Below are 13,420 nucleotides of genomic sequence, written 5' to 3' on the forward strand. Positions count from 1 at the left end.
ATGGCAGAATAAAAATCCCAGGTTAGGTAAAACATACTTACAGAAGACAAAGAAGGAAGGTGGGTTGGCATTACCCAATTTCAGATTTTATTATTGGGCAGTTAATATTAGATATTTGTTATGTTGGTTGAAAGAATGGGATGGTCCTTTTGGCCCTCATTGGGTGAGTTTGGAAATTATATCGGTACCAGGTTATGCTCTGGGTTCTATTTTAGGGACATCTCTCCCTTTTGCTCTTTCTAAATTGCCGAAACGAATTGACAACCCGATAGTTAAATATACCTTACGTATATGGTTTCAATTTCGGAAATTTTTCGGGTTGACTCAATTCGTTTTAAATATTCCTATTGTATCTAATATCTAATTGTTTTTTCCACCCCTCAATTATAGATCAAGCTTTTTTGGCTTGGAAAACTAAGGGTTTATTAAGATTTTCTGATTTATTTTCGGACAACTGTTTTATGTCTTTTGAGCAATTATCTAATAAATATAATTTGCCTAGATTTCATTTTTTTAGATACTTACAGGTTAGGCATTTTTTAAGTACGGTACTTCCTACGTTTCCAAATTTTGTGTCTTCAGATATTTTGGAGAGTTTGTTTGAATTAAACCCTTTTCAAAAAGGGCTTATATCAAAACTTTATAATATAATTATGAAGATACGTTCAGTGCCCCTTGATAAGACCAAAAATGATTGGGAAAGAGAGCTCAATCTTATTATTCCTATTGAGAATTGGGATAGAATTCTTCAATTAGTTAATACATCATCTATATGTGCCAAACATTCATTAATACAATTTAAGGTTGTACATAGGGCCCATATGTCCAAGGATAAATTAGCTCATTTTTATTCTTATATAAACCCTATTTGTGACAGATGTCAATTGGAAATCGCGTCTTTAACTCATATGATTTGGTCATGTCCGCTTTTGAAAAAATATTGGAAAGATATTTTTGATATTATCTCTGCGGTACTGAACATCGATTTACAACCCCATCCTATTACCGCAATTTTTGGTTTACCGATGATGGACTCACTCCATTTATCTCCTTCCGCCTGTCGAATGATTGCTTTTCTCATTTTGATGGCTAGAAGATCTATTTTGTTGAATTGGAAGGAAATTAATCCTCCCACGGTATTTCATTGGCTTTCTCAAACTATGTTATGTTTAAATTTAGAAAAAATTAGAGGTGGTGTATTCGATACTTCTATTAAATTTGAAAAGATATGGAGACCATTTATTCAATATTTTCATATGATGTAATACGACCCTGTGCCAAGCTTATTGGTTTTTTCAGCTTTAATCATATTTATGTTGAGAGGATCGGAGTTGACGACATTGATGTTTATGTATTCTTGTGAGATACTATAAACAGCCCTTTTTTTTCTCTTTTTTTTCTCTTTTTTTTAGTTTTTCTTTGTTTTTCTTTTTTTGCTTCCTTTTTTTCCCTTAGATACTAGATTAGTAGGTTAGTCAACTTTGCATATATATATTTTTTTCTTTTTTTTATATTATATATTATGAAATATCTAGATTTACCTTGTTCATATATATACTATATGGTTCATGTTTCGGGAAAACTTATTTATACTGTATTCATTGCTTATGTATTCTTTCATGTGTAATGGGAATTTGTATGTTTGTAATCCCTTTATTAATATATTAATTGTATTTTGTTCATAATATTATTAATACTAATAAAAAGATTGAAAAAGAAAGATATTTTATTACACCCTCTCAGAAATCCCATTATGATATTAACCTCCCTGTTTGCTGGAGAAATTGTGGAAATCTAAATGCAAATCATTATCATATTTTTTGGGACTGCCCTGTTATCAAAAACTATTGGAGGGGGATACACAATGCCCTACAAGACATCTTTACTGTGAAATACCCTTGAAGAGTAAGACCATATATTTTGGATATATACCTCAAGAATGGTTGAAAAGAGATAAATATTTAATGAATATACTGTTGGTGGCTGGTAAAAAGACACTTACTAGGAAACTTTTATCATGGGGTGCCCAACTCTAAATACATGAATGGAAATTACAATGGACATTTACAAAATGGAGAAGATAACAGCATCTGTTAATCATAAGCTGGAACAATTTGATTCATACTGGGAAAAATGGTTTAACTACATAATGCCTCATAGGCCTGATTTTATTCTCACAAATCAATGAATATGTTGTAAAAAAAAAGATCACTCCCTACTTGTACATACTTCTTTCCTTTTGCTTGTTTTTTCTTTCCACTCTTTTCTATAAATGTATACCTCAGATAAATACTTTGTGGAGATTTGTTATATATATGATTATATGATATATATGTACAATGTCTGAAATACATCTTATGGAAATGTTTGTTTGATAATGAAGTTCAAGAAAAAAATTAATTACAAAGGGAAAGGTGAGGTGACGTAAATTAGTGGCGTGATTGTGGTATTTGAAAAACCAACTAACTAGTTAACAGAAACATTTAGCTAAAAGATTATTTTCAATAAGTATAATTATTAATTACTACATTATTTTAGGTAACTAACCTTTTGTGTGCAGATTAATTTCCTTTGTGTGCTGGTTGAAAAACGTGTGTGTGTGTGCACACGCGCACAGCTTAGAGAGAACATAGTCTGCAAGGGTTGGCATTGGAACCTATTCTTTTAAAGTTATACATCAATGATTTTCATGAAGGCTCTGTGGCTAAGATTGCAGATAATACAAAGATAGGTTGAGGGGGAGGGAGTATTGAGGAAACTGGGAGGTTGCAGAAGAACTTACACAGATTAAGAGAATGGACAAAGGGGTGGCAGATGGAATACAGTGTAATGAAGTGTACAGTCTTGCATTTTGGTAGACAGAACAAAAGCACAGACTATTTTCTAAATGGGTAGAAAATTCAAAAATCCTAGATGCAAAGGGACTTGGGAGCCCTCAAGTAGGATTCCCTAAAGGTTAAATTGCAGGCTGATTTGGTGGTGAGGAAGACAAATACAATGTTAGCATTAATTTCAAGAGGACTAGAATATAAAAGCAAGGATGTAATGCTGAGGCTTTGTAAAGCACTGGTAAAACCCCGTTTGGAGTAATGTGAACAGTTTTGGGCCTTTTATTTAAGAAAGGATGTGTTGACATTCGAAAGGGTTCAGAGGAAGTTTATGAGAATGATTCTGGGAATGAAAGAAATATCATACGGGAAGCGTTTGATGGCTCTGGCCCTGTACTCACTGGAATTTAGAAGAACTAGGAGGAGTCTCATTGAAACCTATTGAACTTTAAAAAGGGATAGATAGAGTGGATGTTTCCTATAGAGTTGAAGGGGCAGTGTTGGATCTTCTGTTAGGGAATGAAATAGGTCAGGTGACAGAGGTATGTGTTGGGGAGCACTTCGGGTCCAGTGATCACAATGCCATTAGTTTCAATATAATTACGGAGAAGGATAGGACTGGACCCAGTGTTGAGATTTTTGATTGGAGAAAGGCTAACTTTGAGGCGATGCGAAAGGATTTGGAAGGAGTGGATTGGGACAATTTGTTTTATGGGAAGGATGTAATAGAGAAATGGCGGTCATTTAAAGGTGAAATTTTGAGGGTACAGAATCTTTATGTTCCTGTTAGGTTGAAAGGAAAGGTTAAAAGTTTGAGAGAGCCATGGTTTTCAAGGAATATTGGAAACTTAGTTAGGAAAAAGAGAGATATCTACAATAAATATAGGCAGCATGGAGTAAATGAGGTGCTCGAGGAATATAAGGAATGTAAGAAGAATCTTAAGAAAGAAATTAGGAAAGCTAAAAGAAGACATGAGGTTGCTTTGGCAAGTAAGGTGAAAATAAATCCAAAGGGTTTCTACAGTTATATTAATACTAAAAGGTTAGTGAGGGATAAAATTGGTCCCTTAGAGAATCAGAGTGGACAGCTATGTGTGGAGCCGAAAGAGATGGGGGAGATTTTGAACAATTTCTTTTCTTCGGTATTCACTAAGGAGAAGGATATTGAATTATGTAAGGTAAGGGAGACAAGTAGGCAAGTTATGGAAACTATGACGATTAAAGAGGAGGAAGTACTGGCGCTTTTAAGGAATATCAAAGTGGATAAATCTCTGGGTCCTAACAGGATATTCCCTAGGACCTTGAGGGAGGTTGGTGTAGAAATAGCAGGGGCTCTGACAGAAATATTTCAAATGTCATTAGAAACGGGGATGGTGCCGGAGGATTGGCATATTGCTTATGTGGTTCCATTGTTTAAAAAGGGTTCTAAGAGTAAACCTAGCAATTATAGGCCTGTCAGTTTGACATCAGTGGTGGGTAAATTAATAGAAAGTATTCTTAGAGATGGTATATATAATTATCTGGATAGACAAGGTCTGATTAGAAACAGTCAACATGGAAGATCATGTTTGACAAATCTTATTGAATTTTTTGAAGAGGTTACGAGGAAAGTTGACGAGAGTAAAGCAGTGGATGTTGTCTATATGGACTTCAGTAAGGCCTTTGACAAGGTTCCAAACGGAAGGTTATTTAGGAAGGTTCAATCGTTAGGTATTAATATTGAAGTAGTAAAATGGATTCAACAGTGGCTGGATGGGAGATGACAGAGAGTAGTAGTGGATAACTGTCAGGTTGGAGGCCGGTGACTAGTGGTGTGCCTCAGGGATCTGTACTGGGTCCAATGTTGTTTGTCATATACATTAATGATCTGGATGATGGGGTGGTAAATTAGATTAGTAAGTATGCAGATGATACTAAGGTAGGTGGCATTGTGGATAATGAAGTAGGTTTTCAAAGTTTGCAGAGAGATTTAGGCCAGTTAGAAGAGTGGGCTGAGCGACGGCAGATGGAGTTTAATGCTGATAAGTGTGAGGTGCTACATTTTGGTAGGAATAATCCAAATATGACATTCATGGTAAATGGTAGGGCATTGAAGAATGCAGTAGAACAGAGTGATCTAGGAATAATGGTGCGTAGTTCCCTGAAGGTGGAATCTCATGTGGATAGGAGTTGAGACTAGAGGACATGAGTTGAGACTTAGGGGGCAAAAGTTTAAGGGAAACATGAGGGGGAATTTCTTTACTCAGAGAGTGGTAGCTGTGTGGAATGAGCTTCCAGTAGAAGTGGTAGAGGCAGGTTTGGTATTGTCATTTAAAGCAAAATTGGACAGGTATATGGACAGGAAAGGAATGGAAGGTTATGGGCTGAGTGCGAGCCGGTGGGATTAGGTGTGAGTAAGCATTCGGCTCGGACTAGAAGGGCCGAGATGGCCTGTTTCCGTACTGTAATTGTTATATGGTTATATGGTTATATAGTCAGGAGTCTAGAATCAGAAGGCACAGTCTCAGAATAGAGGGACCTCTATTTAGAACAGAGATGAGGAAAAATTTCTGTAGCCAGAGGGTGGTGACTCTGTGGAATTTGTTGCCTCATCAAGTCTCTGGGTATATTTAAGGCAGAGGTTGATAGGCTCTTGATTAGTCAGAGCATGACAGATCACAGGGAGAAGTCAGGAGAATGGATTTGAGAGGAGAGAAAATGGATTAGGTTGAATACCCCTTATCCAAAATGCTTGATGCTGGAAGTGTTCTGGATTTCGGATTTTTTTGTGTTTAGGAATATAAAGTAATTTTGGATCACTGTCATTTCTAACTCTAAATTGATGTGCTACTGGCAGGCAGTCTCTGTCTTAGATTTGGTCATCACACATATGTACTGATGCAGCTGTTCAGTGTGTTAGACTTTAAATGAATTTCTCTGCGCTTTGTGATCAGCCGATGCTTTATCACCACAAATCTTTAAAAAATTAATGCCGTGCCTTTTCTTTATTTCTGCAACTAGCCTGCTGAATATTTACAATTACAAAGTTCAAAGTAAATTTATTATCAAAGTACACATATGACACCATATACAACCCTGAGATTTATTTTCTTGCAGGCAATCACAGTAAATACAAGAAATATAATAGAATTAATGGTAGACCATATGCAACAGGACAGACAACCAATGTGCAAAAAATACAACTTGTGCAAATACAAAAAGAAAGAAAAAAAGAAAAAATAATAAGAAATCAATAAGCAATAAATAATGAGAAAATGAGATGAAGAGTCCATGAAAGTGTGTCCATAGGTTGTGGGAACAGTTCAGTGATGGGTTGACTGAAGTTATCCCTTCTGGTTCAAGAGCCTGATGGTTGCGGGATAATGACTGTAACTGAACCTGGTGATATGAGTCCTGAGGCTCCTGTACCTTCTTCCTGATGGCGCCAATGAGAAGAGAACATGTCCTGGATGGTGAGGGTCCTTGATAATGGATGCTCCTTTCTTGCAACAGTGCTGCATGCAGATTTGCTCAATGGTGGGGAGGGTTTTACCTGTGATGGACTAGGCTGTATCCACTACTTGTTGTTGGCTTTTTCATACAAGTACATTGGTGTTACCATGATGCAACCAGTCAATATACTCTCCATCATACATTTATTGAAGTTTGTCGAAGTTTTAGATGACAAGCATATTCTTAGCAAACTTCTAAGAAAGTAGAAGCGTGGCCCTGCTTTCTTTGTAATTACACTTAAGTGTTGAACCCAGGACAAATCCTTAGAAGTGATAACACCAAGGAATTCAAAATTACTTACCTTTTCCACCTCTGATCGGATGGGAATTGATTCATGGACCTTCCGATTCCTCTTCCAGAAGTCGATAATCATCGACTTCTTATTGTCACCTATGTCACTTGGTTTCACTTTGTCAGAGGTGATAGCATTTAAGCCCTGCCACAGCTATCAAGCATCCTTCTGTGATTCACGTTTGGTCTGGAATTGTCACTTTGCCCTTGAGATAACTTTCCTGAGATTTTTCCTGGACCTTTTGTATTTAACTCGGTCACCAGCCTGAATGCCACTGATCTGGCCCCTAGCAGAATACAAATCTCATGGTTCATCCAGGGCTTCGGGTTAGAGAAGACTCAGAATGATTTTTTGGGGGAAATCTCGTCTACGACTGTTTTTATGAAGTCTGTGACAATCATGGTTATTTGTTCAGATCCTCTTGTGAGTACTTGAACATGACCCAATTCAAAGTGATCCCATAGCCACTCCTCAGCATCTCAGCATTCCACAACCACCTTTTTTTTTGTCCGTATCTCTGGATCCTGGTCTTTAGCGTCTGCCTGTATGCAGTTATGAGGAGGACAGCTAAGTGATTAGATTTTCTGAAAGGCAGTCTAAGCAAGGAACGGTAGGCATTCCTAATCGTAGTGTAACACTGGATGAATGTGTTGGAACCCCTAGTGCTGCAGGTGATAATTGGGCAGAGTTTTCTTCAAACAAGGCTGAACAAGACAAATCTCTTGTTTGCTAATCACGGCATTCAACATATCAAGTGCTTGTTTAGCATCTGATTTTGTTGGTTTGCAAACTCCAGTCAGGATCACGGAGGAGAACTCTCTTGGTAAGTAGAACGGTTGGCACTTAATCATCAGATGTTCCAGGTCGTGGGAACAAGAGTGTAACAAGACTGCTATACAAGGTGTTTACAGTGAAACACAGACCCCCACTTTTCCCTTATCCAAAACAGCAGTCTGGTCCATCCTGTATATTGAGAAACCCTTGAATTTTACTGACAATTCCGCCATGTCCTGAGTGAACCATGTCTCTGTCATACACAGAATGCATCAATTTCTCATTTACCTTCAATTTTCAGTTCATCATAATAGATCTTTGCATTTTTCATGATCAGCATATCATTAAGCAGCATACTGTATGTTCACTCAGACGCTGACAAATCCACTCTTTCAGTACACATGGGATCTTTATTTTGCACTTTATGCAATGTTTTTCTATTTTTCATTAACTTCTGTTTACTACATATGTGAGGTCACTTCACAGAACTATCTGTGGTGCACTGAGACCTGCACATCACATGAGAACTTCCCCAGCACCTTGTGGAATTCTCCATTTCTGATGTCATGTCAGGGCTCGAAAATAATTCTGATTTTGGAGGTTTTTGGATTTTGGAATTTCAGACAAGGGGTACTCAATTTGTATATCTATATCTGTACAAATATAGAGTGGATTTTGATTAATTCGGACACATCGGGACCAGTACATTTTGGCCCAATTAAGTGGCTGCCCCAATCAGCTGAAGTTTCATAGAGATAGTTTAATTGAGCAATAAATTATGCATTTAAATGAAAAACAGAACAAGTTAGAATGCTACCAATATTACTACGGTACTATAAAACTGTGTATTAGTTCCTCAAACATTTCCTCAAACAGGAGGAAATCTGCAGATGCTGGAAATTCAAGCAACACACACAAAATGCTGCCTGGCCTGCTGCGTTCCACCGGCATTTTGTATTAGTTCTTCGTTGTCATTGATGGAGGAATTCATACAGCATATGATGTCGTGTTCTTTTGATTGACTCTAAATGAACAAATTCTGTGCAGACACCCAATGCCGATAACGGATGCCTTTATTACCTTCTTGCATGAAATAGTGTCAAAAATCACCACTTTTTAATTTGGCATTGGTCAGCCCAAATGAATAATGTAACACAAGCATAGGTCACTGAGGCTATTTAATATCTGTTCACTCTAATCCCGGTGTAGTTATAATGGTCACACAAATGCATATGACTGACACTAGTTAAAAACTGTTGCATCTTCCAAATATTCATTTTCATTGCAACATTCAAGATAATTGTCGATAACTTCAAATTCTTCATAGTTCCTAACTTGCTGATGTTGTGAAATCAATTAATTTTCACTCCAGGCTGTTTCTCATGTCTCCAAACTTGAATGCTTGAGACGGCAGTGAACAAAATGGTTCTAACTTGTCTCACTGCTTATTTCTCACCAACTATCAGTACAAAAATCATTGCTGTTTGATCATAAACTCATGCAACTGATGCTATTTGAAAACTATTCACTCCAAGCATGTTTAGTGTTTAACAGCCGCACAAATTCATGCAACTGACACCAGTTAAAGATTGTTCAGCATCAGTCTCCTGTCCCAATTAAGTGGCATAGTGTACTAAAAAATTAAGGAAATCCCAGCTATTTTTAGATGAGTTTTTGTTCTTTACTGTTCTCAGTATATAATTCTGAGAACATAATTTGTAGAGTCCTTGGAAGTGAGTCTGTAGGTTGTAGAATCATTTCAGGGTTTTGAGAGTGAAGTTATCCATGCCAGGTCGGGACCTTGATGGTTGTAGGGTAGTAACTTTTCACGAACATGGTGGTGTGAAACCCACCTCCTGCCCATTGTTAGTAGTGAGCAGAGAGCATGGCTTGGATGGTAGGAGTACTTGATGATGGATGCTGCTTTCTTGTGGCAGAGCTCCATGTAAATGTGTTGAGTGGTGGAGAGAGATTTGCCTGTGATGGGCTGGATGGTATCCACAACTTTCTGTAGACCCTTCTGTCCCTGGGCATTGGTGTTCCATTCCAGGTCATGATGCAGCCAGTCAGGATACTCTCCACTGTGCATTTATTGAAGTTTGTGATAGTTTCAGGTGACTTACCTAACCTAAGCAAGTTTCTAAGAAAGTAGAGGCACTGTTAGACTTCTTTGTGATGCCACACATTCTAAAATAGATCCTTTGAAATGATAACACCAAGGAATTTAAAAGTTACTGACCCCCTCCACCTCCAATGATGACTGGCCTCCAGCTTCTTCCTCCTGTAGTCCATAATCGACACTTTAGTTTTGTTGATGTTGATTGAGAGGTTGTTGTGGCACCACTCAACTAGATTTTCAGTCTACTTCCTCTGTGCTGATTCTTCACCATCTTTGATTTGGCCAACAACAGTGGTGTTGTCAGTGAACTTAAATACGACATTAGAGCTGTAAGTAGTCACATACATGTAGTTTATAGGTATAAAGCAAGTAGAATGTGTCAGTGTACAGGACAGTAGAACAGGGGACTAAGCACCCAGCCTTGTGGTGCACCTGTGCTGATGGTGGTTGTGGAGGAGATGTTGTTGCCAATCTGAGCTGACTGGGTGGAGCTGATAGCAATCACGCTCTGTCACATCTATCAAGCATCCTTCTGTGATTCAAATTTGTTCTGGAGTTGCCACTTCACATTTGAGGTGGCTTTACAGAGGTCGCATCTGGACCTCTTTTACCTGCCTGGATTGTCAGCCCTGAATGCCACTGACCTCGCCCTCAGCAGGTTTCAGATCTCTCATTTCACCCAGGGCTTATGTCTGGAGAAGTCTCTGAAAGATTATATAGAGATCCACTCATCCACACTTGTCCTTATAAAGTCCATGACAACCATGGCGTATCCATACAGGTCCTTTGATAAGTCCTTGAATATGGCATATTGCTTTAATAAAACAATCTCTGTGCTGAGGTTCTCCTCCATGGAATATTTCAGAGGGGCAAAAATCTTGAGCTCAAGTCAGAGTTGGATGCAGAAGTAATGGGCCATCCAATGAAATCTTCAATCATACTTGTGGACAAAATATTTGTAAGTTCCTGTAGGTGGGAATCTCAGTGTATTTAAATAAATCAACACGTTGTTCATAACTCTTATTTTGAGCATCCAAACCCAGGCAATTTTACTTAACACTCAAAAACTCAAATATTGCTGCTTCTTTTATATTAAGTAAGAATGGAAAATCTCAGAATACCCAATATGTGTGACGGACATCTCAGCCTGATGACTTTCTATGGAAATGCTCTTATTCTCCAGGTTTCTGACATCCTCATCTGGTTTATGATAGTTAACAGTAGGCTGATATTTTTGAACCCACAAAGATTGCTTGTCAGATAATTCAACCAAATTGAAGAATGTCAACTTGAGTCATCAGATTAATATGGCTTAAGCAGTGATTTCTTTTCAGGAGAATAAGATCCAAAACTGTTTTATATATATAAATCATTCTCACTCTCTTTTTCTCTTGCTTTTTATTTTACCCAGCATTAAATAAGCACAACCATTATGGGAGCTCACAGAAAGTATTAATTCATCTTGGAATGAATCTAAATTTTATAGGAGGCCAATAGAAACGAAGAGTAACACTTAATTGATTGAATAAATCACAACCATATCCTCCAGCTGATCCAACTGGTTCTAACAGCTGTTGTTGTAATGAGAGTATTATTAAAAGTAAGTTAATACTAATCGGGAAGCTGTTGGTAGCAAGAGGCGGGATCCGGGGTTGGCGGGGTCTTTACTTCCGCTCTTTTTACTCCCAGTATGCATTGTATATAGTTTCTCCACCCATGCCGCATGAGGTACCTGGAAGCCTCTGTATTGTAAATATCATTTGCCGTCCCAGATAAAGATGCTCTTTTGGCCATCAAGTTGTCGAGTGGTCTTTTTGTAAAGTAGAAGTTACCACAGTTGTCATTTTCAATTCTCCAACAGAAGGTTTACATTGATGAGTTCCAATTTATGCCTGATCAAACTGTATATTATTAACAATCCAAGTGAAAGGGATCATCATACTGTTAAGACAGAAGTAAACGCAGGATTGCTGAAAGCATGTATGTCTCTCTATGCTGTTCAGATGATCCAAAGAAATTAATTTGAACAGAGACACATGTTAATGCCAAGAAGCATTGCTATTAGTTTATTTTTGTCATGTACCAAGATTTAGTGAAAAGCTTGTCTTACATACTGTTCATACAGATGTAATCATTACACAGTGTGTTGAGCTAGAATTAGATAAAACAGTAATAATTCAAAGTGTAAATCAACGAAAAAGTGCAGTGCAATAAACAATAAAGTCCAAGATCACAACGAGCTGGATTGTGAGGCCAAGACCCTATCTTATATAAGAGGTCCATTTGAAAATCTGATAACAGTAGAATTGAAGCTGTCCTTGAGCCTGGTGATATATGCTTTCAGGCGTTTGTATCTTCTGCCTGAAGGGAAAGAGATAATATCTTGGGTTGGGGGTGGGGGTGTGGTGGTGTCTTTGATTATGCTGGCTGCTTTACTGAGGTAGTGAGACGTATGAGAGTGTGGGCTGGTTTTTGTGATGTGCTGAGTTGTGTCCACAACTATCTGCAGTTTCTTGTGGTAATGTGCGGAGGAATTGATATACCCAGCCAAGCTTTTTATCTTAAACTCCAGTGAACCTTTTGTTTTAACTTTACCTTTACCACCCTGGTTGATGGTATTCATATATGTTTCAGGAAAGTATTCCAGTTGTTCACAGAATAAAATTGTACATCACAACTTTAACACATTAACAATCTGTGAACAAACATATACCCCATACATGCATGAAAGCTATACATATTAATTCCATCTCTAACAAATCATTTTTCATTTTGTACATGCAAGTATAATGTTGAATTGACCCACTGTGCCATTGAGTGACTCCCCTTGCCATCATGTCCGAAGTTCCTATTTTAGCCACACTCACTATTGGAGACCAAATGATAAAGAGTGGACCTTTTTATGACTGCTCCTGGTTTCAGAGAGCAATGATCTGCATGCCAAGATCACCTGACAGACAATCTCATACAAACAAAATTCAGGCCCCTTCAGCAGTTATTCCATAATGTTTTTGGCTGTCAGCAGTTGTTTTATCACAACCAACATTTAAACAGAAATGTGTCTTTCAGAGTTATTTTTTAAAACAAAATATACTTTATTCAAAAATAAAATTATTTACAATGAACCATTCAATGACTTTCAATCCATTACAGACGTTTCTTCTACATTCTATACATTTCCACACCCTCAGCCACTTGCGTGGCACTATTTTTGTTCATCTTTAAATATCATTGTTGAGGGGTATACTCTCCACCACCCTACCCCTCCCACTACCGCGGGAGAAGAACTCTAAACTGTGGTATTCCCCACTGGGCCCTTGCAGTGGCTGCCCCAAGTTTCAGTGCGTCCCTCAGCTCGTAATCCTGCAGGCGAGAATGTGCCAGTAGGCAGCATTCTCCCACGGACATCTCCATGTGCTGGTAGACCATCAAGTTTCGGGCCGACCAAAGAGCGTCTTTCACTGAGTTGATGATCTGCCAGCAGCACCGGATGTTGGTCTCCATGTGCATCCCCGGGAACAGCCCGTAGATCAGAGAGTCCTCTGTCATGCAGCTGCTGGGGATGAACCTCGACACTGTCCCTTCCATCCTCCTCCACACCTTCTCCATGAACTCACACTGTGCAAAGAGGTGGGTCACTGACTCCTCCTCTGCAGGCCTTCTGTGGGCAGCAAGATGTGGAGACGACGTTCCGGGCGTACAGGAGGGATCTGACTGGGAGGGCCTCTCTCACTGCCAGCCAGGTGAGGTCTGGCAATGAGGCATTTTTCCAGATAAACTGGATGGTCTGCTCTTTCAGAGTTAAAGAGGAAGCATAGAAGGGAGAATTGTAATGAAAAGAACCCGTGTAGATCAGCTGTTCACTGTCTTGCATGAAGTGTCACGTATAGCGTGTGCACCATCATTCTGACATTT

The 13,420-nt window shown here is 38.5% G+C and overlaps 1 protein-coding gene across 1 annotated transcript in view; it reads left to right on the plus strand.

The window, feature by feature from the left end:
* Window positions 1-13,420, plus strand: part of prkn (parkin RBR E3 ubiquitin protein ligase) — a 1,122,674-nt gene that overhangs the window by 591,258 nt on the left and 517,996 nt on the right. The gene's annotated exons all lie outside the window — the stretch shown is intronic.

Source organism: Hemitrygon akajei, chromosome 7 (assembly GCF_048418815.1).
Source record: "Hemitrygon akajei chromosome 7, sHemAka1.3, whole genome shotgun sequence".
NCBI classification, from domain to species: domain Eukaryota; kingdom Metazoa; phylum Chordata; class Chondrichthyes; order Myliobatiformes; family Dasyatidae; genus Hemitrygon; species Hemitrygon akajei.